Here is a 19,873-nt window from a genome sequence, read left to right on the forward strand (position 1 = left end):
GCTATGATGGGCTGAGTATGGCGGTCTCAGGAAAAATCACTCAGCCTGTAAAGTCAAAAGCATTTGCTTCCTGAACCTTATAGAAAAAGTCTGCTGAACTCTGACCCAAAACATGGGGCCTTTGAAGCAACATTCAGCTCATGGTCTGACCACCCAAGTTCTCTCTCAGAAGTTCACATTCTATTTTTCTTTTCTTCTGATCCAACACAGTGGATGAGGTGTCCAGACATTTCATGGCTTTCGTCAAGTTTACACATGCCACCAGCAGAGTGGTAAAACCACCCCTAAACAAACCGAGTCCATGGGTAGCCATGGAGCTCTGTTTGCTAAGCGTCCGTCTCAGCTGCAAGCTAGCATTTATTTTTCCCCTGTGGCTGTCACTCAGCTTCCTGTAAGGGACAGCTTCCACCCTCATCCTGAAACAGATCCATCTTTTAGGCTTCTTTCTTTGTGGCAGATGGAATTTCCACACCATCCATCCCGAAAGGACATTAATAACAGGCACTGGAGTGGGAACGGAAGCTCTGGGGACTCATTACTCTCTGACAGATCACCCGCCAGTGCCTAGTGAGTCCGCTTAGGGGCTGTCCACAGCTGGTGACTCCAGCCACTCAAACCAACATTCGCTGCATCAGTACCTGGCGGGCAAGTACCTCTACGATCTGCCTCGGCGGGAACTGAAGGGTATCACTAACCTGTCTCTTACCCCACGTGCTTTGAGAGCTCCACAAAAGTCAGCTCCAGGGTTGGGGCTGGGGGCAGCTGGTCAATAAAGTGCCTTGCCATGAAAATATGTGACCCCAGATCGAGTCCATATTCTGGAGGACCAGACATGCTAGCCTGTGCTTGTAATCTCAGAGCTGGGAAGGCAGAGGCAGGCAGATCTCCGAGGCTGCCTGCCCAGCAAGCTCTAAGCCAGAGAGATATCCTGTCTGAAAAATCCAGGTGGATGGCACATGAATGATACCTAAGCCTCACCAAGATCTGCAGTGCCAACTGAGTGGCATACATCACCCCCTCCTTCGGAGGCTGTGGGAACTGCAGCCTGGCTGGCAGAGTGGGGGAGCTTAGGGTAAGCCTTGAAGGTAATGTCTGCCTTTGCTTCCTGGTGGGGGCATAATATCAACAAGCTTACTGCTTTGGACCCTGCTGCTCCATGACTCTCCTCGTCTCCTGTCACAATGGGCTGTGCCCACCCCCATCCCCGGGGAGCCAAGTAAGCCTCTCCTTCCTGAAGCTGTTTCTGTAACTGATAAGGCAAGTTAGAAGTACTTCCTTTCCACCTTTCATGACTGATGGAAACTCTGGTGATTTCACGAGGGGAGCGAGCTCTCGGGACTTCTGTGTGGAGAACTAATCAGTGTCCCCCTGCTTCCTGCTTACTTAGAAACACTGCCTAAAAGGTCACTGTCACTCTGTATCCTACAGTAGGCTGCTTCCCACTGTCTGTGTGTGTGTGTGATACGAGTGCAGATATCTTGGGTTTCTGCGCACTAAACCCACATGAGACAGGTCTTATACACATTCAGTCACAGAAGGCCGAGGGGCTCACAGGGTGCTATCTTTACCACTGAACTACTGGCAACTGATAGATGTTTGGGTGGGGGAGACAGTCTTCATTTGGGCACACACTGCTGACCACCAGGCTCCAATGGACAGCTCCCAACTCCTGGTCACGCAGATGGTCCTGGTTAAACTCCTAGTGACACAGATGGCCCTGTCTAAACTCCTGGTCACACAGATGGCCCTGGTTAAACTCCTGGTCACACAGATGGCCCTGGTTAAACTCCTGGTCACACAGATGGCCCTGGTTAAACTCCTGGTCACACAGATGGTCCTGGTTAAACTCCTGGTCACACAGATGGTCCTGGATAAACTTCTGGTCACACAGATGGTCCTGGATAAACTCCTGGTCACACAGATGGCCCTGGTTAAACTCCTGGTCACACAGATGGTCCTGGATAAACTCCTGGTCACACAGATGGTCCTGGTTAAACTCCTGGTCACACAGATGGCCCTGGTTTAACTCCTGGTCACACAGATGGCCCTGGTTTAACTCCTGGTCACACAGATGGCCCTGGTTTAACTCCTGGTCACACAGATGGCCCTGGTTTAACTCCTGGTCACACAGATGGCCCTGGTTTAACTCCTGGTCACACAGATGGCCCTGGTTTAACTCCTGGTCACACAGATGGCCCTGGTTTAACTCCTGGTCACCACACAAACCAGACAGACATGAATGAGGGAGAGAGACTTGTGGAGCATGGGGAGTAGACAGGGAAGGAAGGGAAGTGGGAGATGACATAGGTCAGTGTGTGTTGCAGACGGGTGTGAAAAGGCCTAGGAACAACGTTTTAAGATGACATCGGAAAGTTCTAGGGTATTGAGAAGAATTTCACTTGTTAAATTCAGGGACTTACCTGGGGAGGACTTTTACTGCATCAATGTGTATTTTCAGATATTCGAGGGGAACTGACCTTTCAAGTCTCTTAACATTTTGTATCAAAGGTCCCATTTGCCTTCAAAGGGAGCCACTGAGAAAGGCATGCTCATTCTGTAGGGTTAATATTTAAATGAACTTGAAACTGTGGTTGAAAACTAAAATACAACAAATAACAAAATCCTACAGAACTACAAGATGACATTGACAATGTCATTTAAGTCAAATAAGATTGCTGAGTGTCGTATCTGCTTTAGTTAGTTCTGAATAATTGTGTCTTAAAACCTTCTTTATTCTCCATGATTAATTTTCTACTGTATTTTCCTTGCACTTGAGTTTCTGCTATCTCGGGGAAGCAGCTTTAGCTGGGCATGATTTATATTTTCTATTTGTCAAGGGAAATAAAGCCTATTTTTTAGAGCTTAAGTGAGGCTTGTATAAATATGTCTTTTGTTTAAAATGGAGTAGGATTAGATAAAGTTGGTCTTCATGTGTGATTCATTATTCTTATAAATTTTGTACGATATTCTGAGTAGGTGGAAATCACTTTGTAAATTGCTATTATATTGAAAGCCAGCTTGGACATGGTAGCTCACACCTGTAATCCCAGCATTTTGGAGGGGGAGGCAGAAGGATTTCCACAAGTTTGAGTCTAGTCTGGAATACATTAAAAAAAGGAAGTCAAAGTGTAAGACAGATCCTAGGCATTGCCCATTTACACCTGGCACCATGGACCCAAGGCAGAACACAAAAGACAGCCTTGTACAGCCTGGACCTTTCTCCAACGTTCTAGATACCGGCTACAGAGAACTCTTACGCATTTAAAATGCGGTTATCGAAGTTGTGGAGCTGGATCAGCTTGCTGCACAGGCACGAGAACTAAGTTCAGATCCCCAGAACCTATATAAAATGTCCAGCATGGCTGACTGTGCATAACTGTCACTTCAGAACTGTGACAGTCACAGACAGGAGGGTCACTGGGGACTCCTGCCCACTAGCCTGGCTCCAGGTGATGTGAGAGACCACCCACCGTCTGGTGTGTACGCAAGTGTGCACGGCCACATGTACACAGACACCTCACAAGTACACACACACAGACACAAGACAGGAAGGAATGCCAAACTAGGTGGAATAGATGAGCCCTATATAAACAGGCAGAGTAGGAGAGCAAAAAAAATTGTTTTGTATTAGAGCAGCACGTGCACATCTGAGCACTCCCACACACCTGGAGGAGCGATTACAATGTAGTTACCAAGAAACGCCAGAAATCCTGGCAGACTCCGTAGTGCTTTCAAATTGAGAGATGGAATTCAGTTTTGAACATTAGCTCAGCAAGGAAACGGCTTTACTTGTGAAACGTTTTTATATTTACAATGAGGTGTCCGTTAAATGAAAAGACACATTGTAAGCGATTTTGCGTAGAACCCCCAAGCACGGGGAGCTTGTGGATTTCTCAGGGAGGCCAACTGAAGTACTAAGAGAGAACTATCCGAAAAAACAAAAAAAAAACAAACAAACAAACAGAGAGAACTACCCTTCTCGCATATTTTTGTGCCTTTTATTGTTCCCTTCATCGTCTCGTCAAGAGCAATTTTGAAATACAAATCCACATATTGATTTTGTACCCCTTAGAAATATAAATGACCTCAGATATTAAAATGAATCCAGTGTGACTTTGGGGTTTCACAGAAATGACACCATCAGCTTGCCAGGTATGAAGCCATTAGGGATGGGTCCTTGGGAGAATGCCTTAGAGCCACTAGGGACATGTCCTCAGGAGAGTGCCTTACTGGGATTATAGATATACTTAGTCTTTGTCATTGAAGATTTGAACTTGGTCTTTAGAAATCTAATTAGATTTTAAATTAGTTTAGAAAATTTTGGAGGGGCAATGGGGATAGAATAACAAGTGGAGGTCAGAGGCAACTTGGTGTGTAAGTTCCTTCCACCACCACCACCACGTGGGGCGTGGGGATTGAACTCGGGTTGCTAGACTTTGTGGCAGTCACCTTGACCCACAGAGTCATCTCACTGCCCTGCCATGGGTAGTTTTAACCACCCCAAGTGTACTGGATCCCTTCTGAATTTGAGCACTAAGCAGGGTGGGCTTGTTAGTACTCGGGTGGGAGGCCAATTGTAACCCTAAGCCACACAAGCGGGAAACACGATTTCTGCGTAAAACGTTGATGGGCCTGTTGGGGCAGTGATTCAGTTTTCAGAGGAAAACAGTGAGCGCCATATGAATATTTGCAGCGGTACTGCGGAGCACTGGACTCGGGTGCCGCTGGGAAACCTGCCCCACGCGGAAGGCTTCGTGTGGAAGACGGGCAGGTGGGAGATGTTAAGGAGAGCAACAGTTAGCTTCCGTAGCAAAAGCAGCTTTGCCACCCAACAACGGCCTCTGTGGAAAGAGCGCCAGAGACGGCAGCAGCAGGGAAACGGAGCATGCCTGAGCTTGGAAGACAACGTGTACGCTGCAGAGCTGGAGAAGTGACCAGGAGGTCGTGAGTGTATCCCAGCTGAGGGACACTGTGTCGTTTACAGGGTTGGAGTTCAGTTTTGCTTTGATCCGACTGTGCCCTGGTGTTTCCCTCTTGGAGCAAGGAAGTGTTTAACTTACTTCTTATTTTACAGGAACCCACAGTTGAGAGATTGAAATTTTTGCCATGGTCATGGTGTCGTTTCACAGTAACAGAAACCCTAACCAACACAGTCTCCATGCAGTATGTTCAGATGGGAACCCGGCGGTATACCTACTAAGAATATTTCACTGTGGAGGAAAAAAGAAACATTCAAAACTAAACACAGTGTTTTAAACCCCACAGAATTTGCTTGCAGGAAGTTTCCCTGTGGCTGGATCCTGAGCTGGTGTGGGATATCCTTCAGTCACAGGTTGGCTGCACACAGGACACCTGATTCCCTTGAGCTAGACTTTGGAAGTCCCCGGCAGACACCTTCTGATCACTGCTCAAAGCTGCACTGTGGCCATTGCTCAGGAGGGTGGTTAGAAAAATCACAGCCTTGGGCTTTTCTGCCTCTGTGTCCCGACAGCCAGGAGAGGAAGAGCTGGGGATGGAGGCTGAGAAAGACAGAGCACCAAATGCAGACACAGAGGACGTACGCAGCCCTTATGGGGCCCAGATCAAAGAGTGTGCGTGTGCAAAGTACCTGCCACACCAGCATAAGGGCCCAAGTCTGAATCCCCAGCACCCACGACCAAAGCCAGATGTGGCAGGCATGCGCCTATAATCTCTACACTTGGGAACACGAACACATGAAAACCCCGGGAGCTCACTGGATGGTGGTCTACCAAATCAGTGAACTCCAGGTTTAGTGAGATTCCCGCTTTTCCTCCCTCCCCCCTCCCTTCCTCCCTCCCCCTCCCTTCCTCCCTCCCCCTCCCTCCCCCCTCCCCCCCCTCTCTCTCTCTCAGGGCAGTGTGGGGATGACTAGAATCCACAGGGACAGATTACAACCCTTCAAAGATGGCTTGCAGCCTGGGTGGGTGGGAACAGGTTTCCAGGGGCTTTTTAACTCCAGGAAAGGAGGTCTTCAAGAGCCGCCAGAGCACCTTAAGTCTATCTATCTCTTTCAAAGGGCTTGGCTTCACCTGGTTGTCTTGCATCAACTTGATCAAAGTGTGTTTCCTCCCTTCCCATTTCTCAGTTTCCTGCCCTGACTGTACTTAGCTGGGTGACGTGTGCTGTCCTACCGTCTCAGAAGAGAGATGGACCCCTCATTAGCACAGGTGACAAGCTACTTAATGGGGCGCCTTTCTAACATTTGTCACTTGCATATTAGGGTAAAGGACAGGGAGGGAGTCGAAAAAGAGGCAGCCTGTTTGGAAGCCAGACAAGAAGCAACAGTGACTTGAAGGTTGGGGAGCTGCTGGGTCACCGATTGAAATCTGAAGTACTAAAGATCAAGCAGGAGACTGATAAAAGAGAAGAAAAATAGGAGAAACAAGATTAAGAAAAAAAATAGAAAAGAACTATTTCTAAAAACAGAAGAGGAAAATAAGTCTTTGCCATGTGTGAAAGAAGAAGACTTGCGTTTGAATCCCCACCATCCAGACAAAAACCAAATAAAACAAAACAAAAAAATAATAAACCCAAAAAACTGGATGTGCTGTCACATGCCGGTAGCCCCAGCACTGAAGAAGAAACAGGACAACGCTGAGAGCTTGATTGCCGGCAAGTCTAGCCAAATTCATGAGCTCCAGGTCCAGAGGGAGACTCTGTCTCAGACGCTGGGATGGGGAGCAACAGAGGATGACACCCAGCATCATGCTCTGGCTTCCACATGCTCACACGCACACACACACACACATGCTCACACACACACACACACATGCACATGCTCACACATGCACACACACACATGCACACACACACACACGCACATGCTCACACACACATGCACACACACACATGCACATGCTCACACGCACACACACACATGCGCGTGCTCACACACACACATGCAGGCGCGTGCGCACACACACACACACACATGCACGCATGCAGGCACATATCACAGAGAAAGAAAGGGGAGGCGGCTAAGCCGTACCTACACAATTACAGAAGCTGCCTGAAACCTACTTTGGTTTGGACAGAGGGCCACGTAATGTGCCCGCCCTCTTACAGAAGTGACACTTCATGAGTGACAGAAAGCAGCTAGTGAGGCAGAAGATGGTACTAATTTACCTTAAGTTTATTCAGTGTGTGTTCCTCTGGCAGCATCAGGTAAACAGGCCGGCTTCCCGGCCTGTGTTCCAGTGCCTGCAGATCGCCTGGGAACTGCACAGAGCTCCCAATCCCGGCGGGAGCCAAGCACCCCAGACTCCAGAGCTTCTCTCCCACCAACGAGACCAGGAAACCAGAGGAGGCAGGGAGACCAAGGGAGTAGCTGTTCCGGATCAGGTACAACAGGACCCAGCATAGGGTCCAGGGGACCAGGTAGGAGGCTAAGCGCCCCAGATTCCTGTTCTTCTTCTCCACCCACGGGACCAGCATTCGGACAAGGAATAGAAGAACCACCAGATTATTGGACTTGCTAGCACCCACCAAAAGGGAACTCTGGTCCCCAGACCAGTAAGGGGCTCTTTCTGCACCCACTAGAAGAAGAGATGGGAAAGAGACAATACAAAAACACACTCAACAACAGAAAAACAAATATGACACCGCCAGATTCTAGAGACTCCACACCAGCAAGACCCCAACATCCCAATGTGAACGAAGCAGAAGAGAACGACCTTAAAAGCACTTTCATGAAAATGATAGAGGCCCTAAAAGAGGATATTGGAAAATCCCTCAAAGAAATGGAAGAAAAAACAAACCAAAAAAATGCAAGAAATGGAACAAAAAACAAACCAAAAAATGCAAGAATTGGAAGAAGAAACATACCAAAAAAGGCAGGAAATGGAAGAAGAAACAAAGCACAAAATGCGAGAAATGGAACAAAAAGCAAACCAAAAAATGCAAGAAATGGAAGAAAGAACAAACCAAAAAATTCATAAAAGGCAACAAACGGATGAACAGATAAACAGAAAATTGCAAGAAGCAATGCAAACACTGCAAGGGTTGAAAACTGAAATAGAGTCATTAAAAAAAAAACACAATCTGAAGAAAGGCAGAAAATAGAAAAGCTGGACAAACAGTCAGGCACTACCAATACAAGCATTACCAACAGAATAGAAGAGATGGAAGAGAGAATCTCAAGTGTTGAAGATATGCTAGGAGAAATGGATTTATCAACCAAAGAAAACCTTAAATCCAACAAATCCTTAACACAAAACATCCAGGAAATATGGGACACCATGAAAAGACCAAACCTAAGAATAATAGGTATAGAAGAAGGAGAAGAAATCCACCTCAAAGGGGCAGAAGGCATATTCAACAAAATCATAGAAGAAAACTTTCCCAACCTTAAGAAAGACATGCCAATGAAGGTACAAGAAGCCTACAGAACACCAAACAGAGTGGACCACAAAAAAAAATTCCCTCGCCACATAATAATCAAGACCCCAAACGTACAGAATAAAGAAAGAATATTAAGAGCAGCTAAGGAAAAAGGTCAAGTAACATAAAGGCAGACCTATCAGAATTACACCTGATTTCTCCATGGAAACGCTGAAAGCCAGAAGGTCCTGGATAGATATTCTACCTACACTAAGAGACCATGGATGCCAGCCCAGACTACTATACCCGGCAAAGCTCTCAATCACTATAGACGGAGAAAACAAGATATTCCATGACAAAACTAGATTCAAGCAATATGTGTCCACTAACCCAGCCCTACAGAAAATTTTGGAAGGAAAACTCCAACCCAAGGAAGCTAACTACAACCAGAAAAACATAAGCATTAGAGAATCCCTCTCTACCAACAGCCAGAAGAACAAAGGGGTGAAATTCCACACATAATTCCACCCATAAAAAGACACAGACTAGCAGAATGGATTCGAAGACAGAACCCTTCCTTCTGCTGCATACAAGAAACACACCTCACCCTTAAAGACAGACATTAACTGAGAGTTAAAGGTTGGGAAAAAAATGTTTCAATCAAATGGACCCAAGAAACAAGCAGGGGTAGCAATCCTAATATCTAACAAATTAGATTTCAAAATAAAATCATTCAAAGAGATGAAGGAGGTCATTACATACTCCTCACAGGGGAAACCCACCAAGATGAAGTATCTATCCTGAACATCTATGCCCCAAATACAAAGGCATCCACATTCGTTAAAGAAACATTATTAGAACTTAAATCTCATCTAAAGCCCCACACAGTTATAGTGGGAGATTTCAACACACCACTCTCACCACTAGACAGGAATACCAAACAGAAACTCAACAAAGAAGCAAAAGGTCTAATAGAAGTAATGACCCAACTGGGATTAACAGATATCTATAGAACATTTCATCCACATAAAAAAGAATATACCTTCTTCTCACCACCACATGGAACCTTCTCAAAAATCAACCACATACTTGGCAACATATCAAACCTCAGCAGCTACAAAAAAATTGGAATAACTCCATGCATCATATCAGACCACCATGCTTTAAAATTAGAATTCAACAACAACACAAATTGCAGAAAACCTACAAACTCATGGAAATTGAATAATGCTCAACTGCACCATCCCTGGGTCAAAGAGGAAATAAAAAAGAAATTAAAGACTTCCTCGAATTCAATGAGAATGAAGACACAACATACCCAAACCTATGGGACACTTTGAAAGTAGTGCTACGGGGGAAGTTCAGAGCACTAAGTGCTCACATGAAGAAACAGGAGAACAGTTATACCAGAGAATTAACATCACAGCTGAAAGCTCTAGAACACAAAGAAGCACACTCCCCCAGGAGGAGTAGACGCCAGGAAATAATCAAAATGAGGGCTGAAATCAATAAAGTAGAAACCAGGAAAACAATACAAAGAATCAATGCAACGAAGAGTTGGTTCTTTGAGAAAATCAACAAGATAGACAAACCTTTGTCCAAACTTACCAAACAGCAGAGAGTGAACACACAAATTAACAAAATTAGAAATGAAAAGGGGAACATAACAACAGACTCTGAGGAAATCCAGAGAATCATTAGGTCATACTTTGAAAACCTGTACTCCACAAAATTCGAAAATTTAAGGTAAATGGATGACTTCCTGGACAGCTATCAATTGCCAAAACTAAATCAAGAACAGATAAGCAATTTAAATAGACCTATAACCCCTATGGAAATAGAAGCTGTCATCAAAAGTCTCCCAACCAAAAAAGCCCAGGTCCAGATGGCCTCAGTGCAGAATTCTACCAGAAATTCAAAGAACAGCTTATACCAATTCTTCTCAAAGTGTTCCACACAATAGAAGCAGAAGGATCTTTGCCAAACTCTTTCCACGAGGCTTCAATAACCTTGATCCCCAAGCCACACAAAGATACAACTAAGAAAGAGAACTTCAGACCAATATCCCTCATGAACATTGATGCAAAAATACTCAATAAAATACTGGCAAATCGGATCCAAGAACACATCAAAACAATCATTCACCACGATCAAGTAGGTTTCATCCCAGGGATGCAGGGATGGTTCAACATACGAAAATCCATCAACGTAATCCACCATATAAACAAGCTGAAAAATAAAATTCACATGATCATCTCACTAGATGCTGAAAAAGCCTTTGACAAAATCCAACACCCCTTCATGATAAAGGTCTTGGAGAGATCTGGGATAACAGGGACATACTTAAACATAATAAAAGCTATATACAGTAAACCAACAGCCAACATCAAACTAAACGGACAGAAACTCAACGCAATTCCTCTAAAATCAGGAACAAAACAAGGCTGTCCACTCTCTCCATACCTTTTCAACATGGTACTTGAAGTTCTAGCTATTGCCATACGACAACAAAGGGGGATCAAGGGGATACAAATTGGGAAGGAAGAGGTCAAACTTTCACTGTTTGCAGACGATATGATAGTTTACATCAATGACCCAAAGAACTCTACCAGGGAACTCTTACAGCTGATTAACACCTTCAGCAAAGTGGCAGGCTACAAGATCAACTCAAGAAAATCAGTAGCCCTATTATATACAGATGATAAAAGGGCTGAAAGAGAAATCAGAGAAACATCACCCTTTACAATTGCCACAAACAACATAAAATACCTTGGGGTAACGCTAACCAAACAAGTGAAAGACCTGTATCGTAAGAACTTTGAATCTTTAAAGAAAGAAATTAAAGAAGCCTTCAGAAAATGGAAAGATCTCCCATGCTCTTGGATAGGTAGGATCAATGTAGTAAAAATGGCAATCCTGCCAAAAGCAATCTACAGATTCAATGCAATCCCCATTAAAATCCCAGCACAATTCTTCACAGACCTTGAAAGAACAATAATCAATTTTGTATGGAAAAACAAAAGACCCAGGATAGCCAAAACAACCCTGTTCAACAAGGCAACGTCCGGAGGCATCACCATCCCTGACCTCAAGCTCTATTATAGAGCTATAGTCCTGAAAACAGCTTGGTATTGGCACAAAAATAGACAGGTAGACCAATGGAATCGAATTGAAAATCCGGGTATTAACCCACACATGTACGAACATCTGATCTTTGACAAAGAAGCTAAAAATATACAATGGAATAAAGAAAGCATCTTCAACAAATGGTGCTGGCATAATTGGAGACTGGCATGTAGAAGAATGCGGATCGATCCATGTTTATCGCCATGCACAAAACTTAAGTCCAAATGGATCAAAGACCTCAACATAAATCCAGCCACACTGAACCTCTTAGAAGAGAAAGTGGGTGGTACCCTTGAACGAATTGGTACAGGACACAGCTTCCTGAACATAACACCAGTAGCACCGACAGTGAGATCAACAATTAATAAATGGGACCTACTGAAACTGAGAAGCTTCTGTAAGGCAAAGGACACAGTCAGCAAGACAAAAAGGCAGCCCACAGAATGGGAAAAAATATTCACTAATCCCACATCTGACAGAGGGTTGATCTCCAAAATTTACAAAGAACTCAAGAAGCAAGTCTCCAAAACACCAAAGGACCCTATTAAAAAGTGGGCTGCAGAACTAAATAGAGAGTTTTCAATAAAGGAGTCTAAAATGGCTGAGAGGCACTTGAGAAAGTGCTCAACATCCTTAGCCATCCGGGAAATGCAAATCAAAACAACTCTGAGATACCATCTCACTCCTGTCAGAATGGCTAAAATCAAAAACACCAATGACAATTTATGCTGGAGAGGATGTGGTGAAAGGGGGACACTCCTCCATTGCTGGTGGGAGTGTCAACTGGTTCAGCCACTTTGGAAATCAGTATGGAGATTCCTCAGAAAAATGGGAATAAACCTACCACAAGACCCAGCAACTCCACTCTTAGGCATATATCCAAAAGATGCCCATTCATACAACAAAGATGTCTGTTCCACTATGTTCATAGCAGCTTTATTTGTAATAGCCAGAACTTGGAAGCAACCTAGATGTCCCTCACCCGAAGAGTGGATAGAGAAAATGTGGTACATCTACACAATGGAGTACTATTCAGCAGAAAAAAATAATGGAATCATGAGATTCCCAGGCAAATGGATGACACTAGAAGAAACCATCCTGAGTGAGGTAACCCAGTCACAAAAAGAGAAACATGGCATGTACTCTCTCATATATGGATTTTAGACCTAGATCTGGGGAGTGCCAGCCTACAATCCTATGGCCAGAGAGTCTGGGAAACAGAAACTTCATTTAGTGGCTGATCGAAGAAGAGGCAGACTCCCTTGGTTAAGTACTGAGCTGAACTCAAGAAAGCCAGTAACAGAGAGGGAGGACTGATGATCAAAGGGATTAAGGCTGGGCTGGTTGAACCCCCAGAAACAGCTGACCAGACAAAGGTTAACTCTTGAATCCCAGGCATCAGCCTGGGAATCCAGCATGGGACTGATCAAGACCCCCTGAATCTGGGTGTCAGTGAAGAGGCCTAGGTAATCTATTGAGCCTTGGGCAGCAGATCAGTACCCATACCAAGTATACACACAGACTTTGGACTCCCATAGAACAATGTGAGGTGCACTCTCACCCTGAACTCTTGGGGAAGGGTCTAGGCCCTGCCCTATATGAAATGACAGACTATGGACACCCCCATGGAGGGCCTCACCCTCCCTGGGGGAATGAGGGCATAACGGGGGGGGGGGGCTGGGGGGAGGGTACGGGAGGAGGGGAGGGAATGGGAGAGGGACCTGGAACTGACTTGTGAAGCAACCTCGTTTCTTATCTAAATTTAAACTGGAAAATAAAATTTAAAAAAAAGTTTATTCAGTGTGGTGACTTTTCACTTGATAAAGTTTAAAGGACTCTAATGGTCAAACACAAAAGCAAAGTTCAAGGACATTTGGTCTTTGTATCTGTCACTTCCTTCCTTAAATTAATTAATTAGCTTGTGTGTTTATTTAGTGTGTGTGTGTGTGTGTGTGTGTGCGTGCGCGCGCACGCGCAGGCAGGTGCACTCACCTGTACATGTGTACATATGGAGGTCAGAGTTCTACTTCAGGCCATTTTGTCTATCACTCTCTACCATATTTTCTCTGGGACACGGGGGTCTCTCCCTGAAACTGGAACCTTCCGTTTCATGTAGGCAGGCTGGGCCCTGGGTCCCGGGATCTATCTATCTCCTCTCCCACAGAACTGTGATTACAACACAGTCACACCTAGATTTTTATGTGGGTGCTAAGAACTCAGGCTGCACATTTGTGTGCAGACAGTAGCTCAGGTGAAATGATTGCGGAGAAATGTTAAGATAGTTTCTGGTAATATTTCAACTGAAGTTATTTTCAGTGCACCAGGTGTCATGGGCATCACCAAACTTCCTTACCAGTAGCACACAGAGGACCTGGAGAACCAAATACTTTCTCAGTAACTTGGGAAACTTTCATCTCCTGAAAGTGGACTGCATGTGTGGCGTCTTACAGATCTGTTGAATTAGCCGGTAAGCCCAAGAGGAACATAAATGGAAGAGATAACATCTGTATCTCAAAGGCTGGGTGTCGAGCGCATGACTAGAATGACAGATCTTTCAGATCAGAGTATTATACATGTCAAAAGTGCAATTTCAGAACAAGGGGCTGTGTTGTAATTCTTCAGTCATTTCTGGTACCACAAAGATGTCTACTTGGCTTGTCCGGATGTATAGCAGGGAAGAAGAGCTGTGAGTCTTGGATCTGGGAAAGACTTGAACCAGGGAAGAGACCTCATCCCGGCCTTCCTCACACCCAACCCAGGCAGTGAACTGTACCATAAATCAGGGATTTCTTTATTTTTTGTTTGCAATGTTGTAGAAGACCCCAGGGTCTAGCCACACTAGGTAACACAGCATCTACCACTGAGCTACAGCCCAGCCTCTTTTCTGTCACTTGTCATTTTGAAACGGTCTCCTTGAGTACCCCTGGTTGCCCTTCAGTTTTCTGTGTAATCCTGGAAAGCTCTGAATTTCTACCGTCTTGACTCAGCCTCCCTTGTAGCTGGGATGACAAGGGTGGGCCACCAAGCCCAACTACCACAGTGTCCAGATGTCTGCAGGCTGCTATTTTGCACAGATTGTTCCAACGATTAAATGTAACAGATTCCTTAGAGGGGCCCATGCTCAAAGGATGGCTCTGTAGGCTGATAGCCCCGCCCTTTTCCACTCACAGCTAAGGGTAAGCTCTAATGATCCGGATCATTTTCAAACGCTGTCCTAGTAAGCAGAATGAGCATCTTGGGTGTCTTAGTCAGCATGAGCTGCTGCTGCAACAAGCTACCACAGACTGGACGGCTTGAAAACAACATCAGCCTGAGAAGACGGCTCGTTTGGTCGGTAATGGCTTGCCCTGCAAGCGCGCCAGTGCAACCCCCAGAGACCAAGCTGCAAGCACAGAATCTGGGTGAGGTGATGCCCACTTGCAATCTCGGTGCTGGGAAAGGCTGGGCCTGGCGGGTCTCTGGGGCTTGCCGGAGTCAGCTCGGCTGAATTGGTGCTCTCCGGCCCAGTGAGACCCTTTCTGGGAAGTCAAGGTGGACAGAGTCGAGACTGCTCTCCGGCTTCAGTCACACAGGTGCTTCTTCGAGCCCGTGTACCCCTCCCCCACCACACACAGTCTGGGGCGTCCACTTAGATCTGCGGCGCAGATTAAAGCACATGCTTAGATATTATTTTACTTTAGTGAGTATATTTAACTATAAGCAAGATAATCTGGCTCTTCTGTCCAAGTACAGATCACAAAGTCACGTGAAAATGTAGTTCTCAAACATGGCAGGTGGGTTTTTTTTTTGGGGGGGTAGTGTAATGTATGTAGCTTCATGTCCCTGAATCTCAGGACAAACAACCACCCCACAAAAGGGTAAAAACAAGATGGCCCTACCTAGTGCCAGGTTAGCCTGCATTGTCCCCTGGCCTTCACTGCAAGGGTGCCCCCGCCCCGTCACCCCGCTCACTCTTCAGCATCTTATTCTATGGCTTCACTTTTAGCCCAGCTCACGTGGCCAGTGCCAGCCTTCACGGCACACCCTCTCGCAAGGTTTCCATAGCATTGGTGGCACCCGTCAGATGTGGGGCGGGGATCTCTGTGTGATAATAAAATGATGTACAAAGCCTGTGCCCTGTGCATCAGCCCGGATGCTCAAAGTTAATCTAGCATCCTCCTCTGCAAACACCTGGTTCAATTTCACGCTGGCGGCACTGCTGGCACACACGCCTCCCGCGCCACGTCCAGGAGACCTTCTGCATCCACAGGTCTGCAGATCTCCAGGGGTGTTGTGCTTCACCATCAAAAGCGCATCAGGCTATCAAATAAGAAAACCCATAGGCAGGTCTGGCCGGGCTGACATTTAGAAGCGAAGCTGGTAAACAAGTGCCCTAGGCTGGGTTTTTTATTTAGCTTCATTTCATGTGATCCCGTACAGGACTCCCATGTGCTTTGAGATGTGTTAATATTTGCACAAAATAGAAATACAATCTTTCCATTCCTCCCTGTCCCTGGTCTCTGGGCAAACACATTCTATGAATATATAAGTAGCAGATGGGAACCTGCCTTTGTCATAGACACCAGATCACCTCAGTTGGCTGGAATTTTATAAACGTAATTCCAGGCTGATAGACATTTGCTGAATTTTGTTGCAAACCTTTTGTAGTTCAATTTTGCTTGCGTCATCAGCACAAGCAAAATCTGCTACTCGGAAAAATTCTTAGCTTTATTAAAGTCTTTTATTTATAAACTTATTTTAACCACTGATTCTCCTAAAAGTGGTAAAGGAATCAGATCTTAGGTCTTGGCCCCAGGATCTGCAAAGCTATCTCTGGAACCATCTTCTGGACGCTACCACTGTGCCCTATCTGCTATTGCCTCAGTGCTAAGGACAACGGTGTGTACACCCAGCTCTGAGGGTGTTGTGATGGATGGTTTTAAATGTCAAGGTGATGCAATGGAGACTCATTTGGGAAGGGAGTGTAAATGGGGGGGTGTTTCTAAATCAGATTGGCTTGCGGGTGTGTCTGTTAGGCAATTGCCTTACTTAACTGGATATGGGAGGCCTCAGGCACTGTAGGCAGTAGCATCGTTGAGTTTGGGTCTACAGACAGGAGCAGAGAGAGCAAAGTGAGCATTAGACATGCACGCATTAATTCTTTGTCTGCTCTTAACTGTGGGTTTAAGATTGATTTATTACCTATGTGTGTGCAGGCACCTCCACAGGCCATAAGATGGCATAGGATACCCTGGCTGGGGTTGCAGACAGTTGTGAGCCACCGTAAGGATACTGGGAACAGAACCCAGGTCCTCTGCAAGAGCAGGGACTACTCTTTTTATAAAAAGCACTCTAACAGCATATGTTATGGGAACAACTCAGTGAGTCTTCTAATTTAAAGTTCAACATTTTATTTTATTACTATTATTTTTTAAAATTTAGGCTAGAAACAATCTTGTTTCACATGTCAATCCCAGCTCCCTCTCCCTCCCCTCCCCACCAGGTGCCCCCCTCCCCGTCCCCCACCCAATCTCCACTCCGATCCCCAGGGAGGGTGAGGCCCTCCGTGGTGGGTCTCCAGTAACTGTCATTTCATCCAGGACAGGGCCTAGACCCTCCCCCAAGAGTCCCAGCTGAGAGAGCCTCCCATATTGTGGCATGGGCACTCAAAGTCTATTTGTACGCCAGGCATAAATACTACCCAAGGCCCCATAGACTACCTAGGCCTCCTCACTGATACCCACATTCAGGGGGTCTAGGTCAGTCCCATGCTTTCCACACAGCCATCAATCTGGAGTCCAAGAGCTCCCCCTTGTTCAGGTCAGCTGTTTCTGTGGGTTAAACCAGCCCACTCTTAACTCCTTTGCCCAGCAGTTCTCTCTTTCTGACACTGGATTCCAGGAGTTCAGTTCAGTGTTTAGCTGAGGGTATCTGCCTCTGATTTCATCAGTCGCTGGGTGAAGATTCTGTTTCCTAGACTCTCTGGCAGTGGGATTGTATGCTGACAATCCCCTGATTCATGTCTAAAATCCATATATAAGTGAGTACATACCATGTTTCTCTTTTTGTGACTGGGTTACCTCATTTAGGATGGTTTCTTCTAGTGCCATCCATTTCCCAACAAATTTCAAGATTCCATTGTTTTTTTCCACTGAATTTCATTATGTAAATGTACCACATTTTCTCTATCCACTCTTCAGTTGAGGGGCATCTAGGTTGCTTCCAGATTCTGGCTATTACAAATAATGCTGCTATGAACATAGTGGAACAGACATTCTTGTTGTATGAATGTGCATCTTTTGGGTATATGCCTAAGAGTGGAATTGCTGGGTCTTGTGGTTGACTGATTCCCATTTTCCTGAGGAATCGCCGTACTGATTTCCAAAGTGGTTATACGACTTGGCACTCCCACCAGCAGTGGAGGAGTGTTCCCCTCTCTACATCCTCTCCAGCATAAACTGTCCTTTGAGTTTTTTATTTTAGCCATTCTGAGTGAGTGAGATGATCTCTCAGAGTTGTTTTGATTTGCATTTCCCGGATGGCTAGGGATGTTGAGCACTTTTTCAAGTATCTCTCAGCCATTTTAGACTCCTCTTCAGAGAATTCTCTGTTTAGTTCTGTACCCTACTTTTTGATAGGATCCATTGGTGTTTTGGAGAATAGCTTCTTGAGTTCTTTGTAAATTTTGGAGATCAGCCCTCTGTCAGATGTGGGGTTAGTGAATACTTTTCCCAATCTGTGGGGTGCCTTTTTGTCTTGCTGACTGTGTCCTTTGCCTTACAGAAGCTTCTCAGTCTCAGTAGGTCCCATTTATTAATTGTTGATCTCACTGTCTGTGCACTACTGGTATTATGTTCAGGAAGCTGTCTCCTGTACCAATTCGTTCAAGGGTACCACCCACTTTCTCTTCTAAGAGGTTCAGTGTGGCTGGATTTATGCTGAGGTCTTTGATCCATTTGGACTTAAGTTTTGTGCATGGCGATAGACATGGATTGATCTGCATTCTTCTACATGCCAGCATCCAGTTATGCCAGCACCATTTGTTGAAGATGCTTTCTTTTTTCCATTGTATATTTTTAGCTTCTTTTTCGAAAATCAGATGTTCATATGTGTTAATATCAGGGTGTTCAATTCGATTCCATTGGTCTACCTGTTTATTTTTGTGCCAATACCAAGCTGTTTTCAGGACTAAGCTCTATAATAGAGCTTGAGGTCAGGGATGGTGATGCCTCCAGATGTTGCTTTGTTGAATAAGGTTGTTTTGGCTATCCTGGGTCTTTTGTTTTTCCATACAAAGTTGATTATTTTTCTTTCAAGGTCTGTGAAGAATTGTGCTGGGATTTTAATGGGGATTGCATTGAATCTGTAGATTGCTTTTAGCAGGATTGCCATTTTTACTACATTGATCCTACCTATCCAAGAGCATGGGACATCTTTCCATTTTCTGAAGGCTTCTTTAATTTCTTTCTTTAAAGATTCAAAGTTCTTGCGAAACAGGTCTTTCACTTGTTTGGTTAGCATTACCCCCAAGGTATTTTATGTTGTTTGTGGCTAATTGTAAAGGGTGATGTTTCTCTGATTTCTTTCTCAGCCCTTTTATCATCTGTATATAGTAGGGCTACTGATTTTCTTGAGTAAAGTTCAACATTTTCTTAATTCATCCTTAACAGCTGTGTCTTTGTCCTTGCTTAGCTCCTTAGTTGTGTAGTCCAATTCTTCACTGATTCTATCTCCTCCCTGAATCATCTTCTCATGTGCTGACATTCAACACACCATTCCCCTCTTTGCCTCTGCCTTTCTTGGAGTTGCTAGAAGACAGTTATAATCATTCCTTTGAGTGTCTTTTTGTCTGGAAGTTCTTCGAAGTCCTTTCATTGGGGGACCGTTATTATAGAATTAGTAGTTTTTTAGAGGAGACGCGCTATCTTGGATTTGTATTGCTTCTGTTTTCGCACTGTGGTGTGCTCACCGGAGTTAGCCGGTTGAATGGGAGTGTGGTCCGGGGGTCTGCTGGGTCTGAGAAGTGTTTGCCAGCCAGTGCTGGGAGCTAGGGGAACTGCAGAAGTATGGACAAGACATTTAGGATCCAGGATTCCCTTACTGCTTGGCACTGGGAGTTGAGTGGATGGGGGAAAACTGTGAGCCCAGTCAGTGGTCTGGAGCTTGGGGGATCTTTATCTCTCTGTGGCACAAGTAGGGCAGGCTGGCAAGGGACTCACCAGAGATCTGAATCCAAGCATGTTGCCAACACAGTACCAGGTCTAAACCTACCTAACCTTTCCAGGCTTGTTTATGCCACCTCAGCTGAGTGGCCTCTCAAGTTCTTAGCTAAATGGATGGATAATCATTACGAGTCTATTTTCTTTATATTAGCCAATGCTAATTCCTTTAAATTCTATAGTTCAGCGTGGTATGAAACCACAGGTAT

The 19,873-nt window shown here is 45.1% G+C and overlaps 1 protein-coding gene across 6 annotated transcripts in view; it reads right to left on the reverse strand.

The window, feature by feature from the left end:
- Slc44a5 (solute carrier family 44 member 5) overlaps positions 1-19,873 on the reverse strand; it is a 288,547-nt gene that overhangs the window by 61,551 nt on the left and 207,123 nt on the right. The window lies entirely within an intron of this gene.

This window comes from Mesocricetus auratus, unplaced genomic scaffold, assembly GCF_017639785.1.
Source record: "Mesocricetus auratus isolate SY011 unplaced genomic scaffold, BCM_Maur_2.0 Super-Scaffold_100009, whole genome shotgun sequence".
NCBI classification, from domain to species: Eukaryota; Metazoa; Chordata; class Mammalia; order Rodentia; family Cricetidae; genus Mesocricetus; species Mesocricetus auratus.